Genomic DNA, 6,584 nt, shown 5'->3' on the forward strand with positions numbered 1-6,584 from the left:
ACTAGCCGGATATGCTTAGTTTTGTTGATAACTAGCCGGGTATACATTTTTTTGTTGCTCACTAGCGGGTATGCTTAGTTTTGTTCCTCACTTGATGGATATGCATATAGAATTGTTGTAAACATGGCATGAATACTTCATAAATTATAGATACGTTGGAGACGTATCAACATCCCCAAGCTTAATTCCTTCTCGTCCTCGAGTAGGTAAATGATAAAAGAAATAATTTATGAAGTGTGAATGCTAGCATAGTGCATAAGTTTGATCATTGATAATTTTAGTTACTTTTTTCCCTAGCATCATAACAGCAACTCTTTCTCATAAAACTCATCATGATGAAGTAGCAATCAGTTCACATGTTATGGTTCAAACAATGCATTCTCTTGAAACTTAAGAACCTATGTTCTTAGTCACCAAAAATAATTGCAATTCAACCTATCTTCAACAAAGTCTAAGTAAGAGCTCCATATACTCAATTATCATTTAGTCTTCTATGATTGCTAATACTCAAAGCATATTTTTAGAACAAATAGCATCCATCGAACACAGAGAAAGATAGGGGCTTAATTCTCGCCTCCCAACTCAGTTATCATAGAGATAATTGTTAACAATAATACTTCATGATCAAATATATTTGAATTTCCATATGTGCCTAGATCTTTCCCCACCACATGATGCTTGCCAACTAAAGAATGGGTTGGAATAATAAGGAATACTATTGACTATTGCATAAAAGTGAATACATAAAGTAAAAGGTAGACCCTTCGTAGAGGGAAGCAGAGGTTGTCATCCGCTTTTTATTTTTGCATGTGCAAGCCCTTAAGGCAAAGGAACATCACGTTATATTGCCCCTTGTGATAGCAACCTTTATTACACAGTCCGTCGCTTTTATTTCTTTACCATCACAAGTTCGTACAACGCTCATTTTCCCTTGCAATAAAAGATCATACACTACAAAAAAAGATACTTCCATGATGATACGTGTTTGTCACAGTAGGTCGCGTTTTTTGTCATGCATGTACATCCATGACAAATTTATGACAGAATCAAGATAGTCATACCTATGCTATCATAGAAGTGTTCCATGACATTACCAAAATTATCATCACGGAAGTGTCCACTTCCATGACGATAAATCACGTGTCACAGAAGTGCTTTCGTCAAGGGTGACCGACACGTGGCATCCACCATAACGGAACGTCGTTAAGCTATCGGGTCGGGTTTTGGATCCGATAACCCGTTAACAGCCCCGACCAATGGGGATTTTCCATGTGTAAAATCATCATTGGCTGGAGGAAACACGTATCGGCTCATCGTTGGGACAGATGTCATCCGCTCATTGGACCGAAGGCGCCTATGATACGGCGACACGTGGCATGGCCCAACAGAGGCCCTTTCGTGTGAAAAGGCCGGCCCGTTTAACTTGGTCAAAAGGTGGCGGGCCGGCCCACGGAAAGCTTGTTAACGGCCTGTTTGCATATAGCCCATTTACAGCCCGCTAACCCAGGGCCCATTATGCCCTATCCGAATTAGGCCCAGTAGCGTCATCTGGGCCGTCCAATATGATTCAGCCTGTTTTAACTTCCGGCCCATGTGTGGCCCATGACTTCTTTCGGCCCATATGAGGACCTTTGTAACTCTTGGCCCATTAACGGCCCGTGGTGAAACTGGCCCGTAATGAACAGTGTATCACTTTATACCCATTAACGGCTCGTTATTCCATTGGGCCGTTTCCAGCCCAAGTTATCTTTCGGCCTTCTCAGGGCCCATTGATTCTTGGGCTCATTTGCAGCATTCGGTTACATACGGCCCGTTATTGTCATTTTCTGCTTGTGGGCCAAATTCAGCCCGTCGTTACAGTCGGCCCGTTTGCGGACCGTTAATACGTTGGTCCGTTTTCATGTCAAAAAAAACCCGTTGGACTGTTTTCATAGAGTTATCAAATACGGCCTATTAACGGCCCGTTATGGTCCACGAATAGTATGGCCCATGATTGGCAAAATGATGATACGCCCCGTAGAAGGCCATGGATCCTACGGCTCGTATGAGGCCCATGGATAGTACGGCCCATAGAAGGCCCAAGGACCCTACGGCCCGTAGAAGGCCCATTGATCCTTAAGGCCCGTATAGAAGGCCGATGGATCCTACGGCCCGTATAGAAGGCCAATGGTCCTAAGGCCGAATGAAGGCCCATGGATCATACGGCCTGCATGAGGCCCATGGTTACAACAGTCCGTGTGTTGCCATGATTATTTTGGCCTAGTTACGAAAAATAGGCTATTGTGGCCACTAGAAAAACACAGAAAAAGAACTGCAGTTACTACAAGCAAACAACTAAACAAGACAATAAGGAAATAAATAAGCAAGCAATTAAGGCTAGCCTATTACCGCTATTACACATATTACATCCACTGGGCATCAAAGTTCGCCACCAGTGCAAATATAGGGAACAAAGCAGCATATTACATACACTGGCCGTCAAAATTGGCCACCAGTGCAAATAAATGCGGCAGCAAAACAAGAGCATAACTGAAACAACTTCAGAAGAGCTCAAGAAACGTTATCCTAGGTATCCACCATGCTGGCAATAAGCTTAGCAAGCTGATTAGCTTTGTCCTGTTTGGCGCTAAAATCCTCCAACGCTTGCTGTTGCACTAGAAAGTATGCATCTGAATGCTCCAGGGACTTCCGCAGTCCTTCCGCTTCTTGTCGCAGCACAGCTGATCGATGTCTTTCAGCTTGTAGTTGAGACTCAAGAAACCAAACTGATTCAGACAGTGAGTTTGAATAGCTTGTGCATGCGGTAGTGGCCAGTAACTCGAACACTAAACCAAGACAGGACTTTGGGGTTGTCTCGCTGTCTTCAAGATAGTCTTCCTTAGCTGTTTTATCAGCTTTGTTGGAGATCAACAAGGATGTGTCACTATCCTGAACCTTATATGCATTACTTCCTTTACCATTGCTTAATAAGGCACTCTTCCCCAATATTCTGTCAGCATTCTAAAAGAAGAAAAAAGCACACACATAACAAGTTTTGCATGTACTAGTATATGAAACTCATTTCGGTGAACCAGTTCATTAGTAAGGTGGACAAGATTAAACTACCAAGTCTTCTATTGCCAAGTACTAGTACATAATAAAAGCATCAAACAAACATATATCTATGTCCTATGGTCACTGCATTGTCTTGCCAAATCAAAATAGAGACACGGTTCAAATCATATCAGTTCAAGACAAAGCAGAAGTGAAAGAATACAAAGCGTGGGAAACTACACGGCACAACAAGATTTCAGATGGGTACCACGGGTCTACATGTACAACAACACTATTGGCTCTGTTGTGATGCTAGTAATGTGCATGATATGAAAGTCAACTGTATACACAATTGAAATTGAAATCAACAGAGCTATTGATAAGAGCAAACCTCTTAAAGAAACATGCGTGAACATACCTCTTGTGCCATTGGAGTTTCGATTGGATCCTTCAGTTTAAAAATAAGTTTGTATGAGTAAATACAATGATACAAGAGCAAAGCAATCATAGTTAAAAAAGGTGCGCCTAAGCGAGCGCTTAAGCGCGCCTAGGCTCTAGGCGCTGGCAAAACGCATTGCGCATAACTACGCATAATCTATGCATAACTGCGCATAAGCATGCACTTTGGTCAGTAAAGCGCAAGGCGGTGGCAAAACGCACAATTAACGCCTAGCGCTTTTTTGAACTATGATAGCAATGGAATCTTAAATTAGAACAGTTGTTCTTCGGGTTTAGGCACTTGTTCTACATGAACAGAGTACAGTAAGACGCAAGAATAAATTACTTAAAAATAGAAAATGAGCTCATAGACCTTACCACATTCTTGGTTTGGGACCAGTACAGAACAAGGCGTTCCCACTCATCGTCCAGTAAATGTGTCTCAGGAGAACGTAAGGGAATTTGATGAGTTTCTTTGCCGGTGAAGTACGTTTTCTTTAGGTAATTCCGATACTGCCACCAAGCATTCTTGAAGATAGCAGAGGTATTCGCACAGGTTACCTCATCCTGAGTTTCCAAATTGGTCCTTCTCTATAGAGAAAAATGGGAAAATTTGTTTTATTATAACCATCATGGAGGTAGGATGTATGGGACGAAGCAAAGTAATTGCCATGAATAACATTACTTACACATAACTCCTGGACAAACACCTGCAACTGGCATTTTCCTTCATCTTCAGTATTATATTTCGAAGATGGGAAGATACGCACATACGATTTAACAACATCAAATGCGATAGATGCTAAACTACGACTGGCTGGTTGTGCTTCCTCCACAGGAATAGGCGTACTAACTGGTGGAGTTGGGGTTCGCCGTGATAGTACTGGCCCTTTGGGCACTGGAGCTGCCTTACTAACTGTTCTTGTTTGGGAGCTCTGTGGTGGAGATGGTGTTGTGTCAATAGGAACTGGGTTACTATCGGCTGGGGTTGGGGTTAGATTGGGTGAAGCTGGTTCTCTATCCATCGCAGTAGGGGTACAATCTGTGAGAGTTTGCGTTATGTGTGGTAGGGCTGGTTCTTGTGCATGTACAACCGGGGTGCTATCTCCACCAAGAGGTAGCACTGTTTTATTTGAAGACCATGTTTTTATTCCGCTAGATACTGGCATCACCCGCTCCAATTCAAATGGTTGATAAACAGGAAACATAGTTGAATGTACAGACATTGTATGAGAGACAGATGCAATAGATAGTGTGGAAAAAAGAGTGCATGAAATAGTTGACATGTATATTGTTTAACTAAAACGGATAGCATGACATAATTGCACATATATGATGTCTATCTAAACTGGATAGCATAGCATAACATAATTCAAAGATATGATGAATAACTAAACAGGATCGCATGACATAATTCACCTACATGTTATCTAAGTAATCAGGATCACATCATTTAATTCATATATGTGATTTATATGCTAAACAGAGGGCATTCAATATGATGTCTGAACTAAGAACATGGTGTTGAATATTGTGTATATGATGTCTAAACTATGCAATGCAAGACACCGTATGCATGATATGAGCAGTATAACCGTGCCAAGTTAGAGCATACACCTCAGTGGGGGAATAGGACTGGTCATCTGTCTCTGAATCCATCTCTGAGGAGCTATCGGGACCCAACAAGAGATCTGCTTTGACAGGTAGCACTGTCTACTCTGAAGGCCTTGTTTTCACTCCAGATTTTTCCATCTCCCACCCAAATGGCTGATTCACAGGAAGAGTAGTTTAATGTACAAACATTGTCGACAAATGGAAATGTAATGAAGAAAAGGATGGGAAGATATCATTCAAATATATGATGCCTGGTTAAACAGGATGGCATTGCACATTTCACATATATTATGGCTGGCTAAAAGACATGAGACTGCATAATTCCCATATACGATATAGAAACTAAACAGGTGGCATTACAGAACATGTCTAAACTAAGCAGATGACATATATGATGTCAAAAGTAGGCACTGCAAGGCTACATATGCATGATATGACTAACATCATCATGCCAAGGTAGAGCAAACACCTTGGGGGGTAAATAGGAGTGGTCAGCGGCGTCTGAATACGCCTCAAAACAGATATCTTCCTCTGGATTACAATCTGGAGAGGGGTGGGGAGGGTTTGTCATTGAACCCACCATGGAGCGATGTCTTCATGACATTGTATTGCCGTGCAAAACTCTTCTCTTTTTCTCTACATGTTCAGCATGACTGTGTACAATATCTGACATGCATACAAAAAAAATATGGTGAGATTATGTAAGGAGAGCATGCAGAAATTTAGAGTGATGGTAACAACCAGTGGATCAACGTTTTTCCGTTGAACCAAAATAGCCCTAATGGATCGACGTGAATGTATAGTAATAAGTGATGCAACAAGTGTACAACCTCTTTGCCGTAGCCGTGTCGACCTCAGCATCATTGGGTTGGTCGCTGAAGCAGTTGAGACAGAGGTGGCTGTCGGAGGTGTGGAGGAAGATCTGAGGAATCTATAGACGGCGTCCAGGGCACTGCTCTGTTGTGATGGATCATTCTGTCGTTGGAGCAGCTCCGGTGAGCCATAAGATGTCAAGGCTGAAGCAGCACAAGACAGACATCGTCAATCTCAAGTGGGATTCTAATAGCATCTCCAATAGATGATGTAAAATGGATGTAAAATTAACATCACCAAAAACCACCTGACTACAACAGATGAGGTAAAAACTCTTGACTCTGAACTTAACTATCAAAACTGAAATTTACTGTGGAATCTGAATGCTACTGTCGAAACTGAATGCAATGGTAGCAGAGAGGCACTTGACATGTAGTTTAGGGAGGGCCTGCAGTTCATCTTCAACCTGCACCCCCCCTGAGCCGCCAGCCACCACCGGCCGAACAGCCGGCCCCAGCGCCGCCTCGCCGCCCCGAAACAACTCGCCACCGCCAGCCCTCTAGGCCCCAGCCAGCCCTCTAGGCCCCCCGCCCCCCACCCTAAACCCTAAGATAGATAGTGGGGTACCTCTCCGGCGAGCCCCGTCCCTGCTGTGGGTGGTTCTTCCTTAACTCCGCCGAGCACCC

Source organism: Triticum dicoccoides, chromosome 4B (assembly GCF_002162155.2).
Source record: "Triticum dicoccoides isolate Atlit2015 ecotype Zavitan chromosome 4B, WEW_v2.0, whole genome shotgun sequence".
NCBI classification, from domain to species: domain Eukaryota; kingdom Viridiplantae; phylum Streptophyta; class Magnoliopsida; order Poales; family Poaceae; genus Triticum; species Triticum dicoccoides.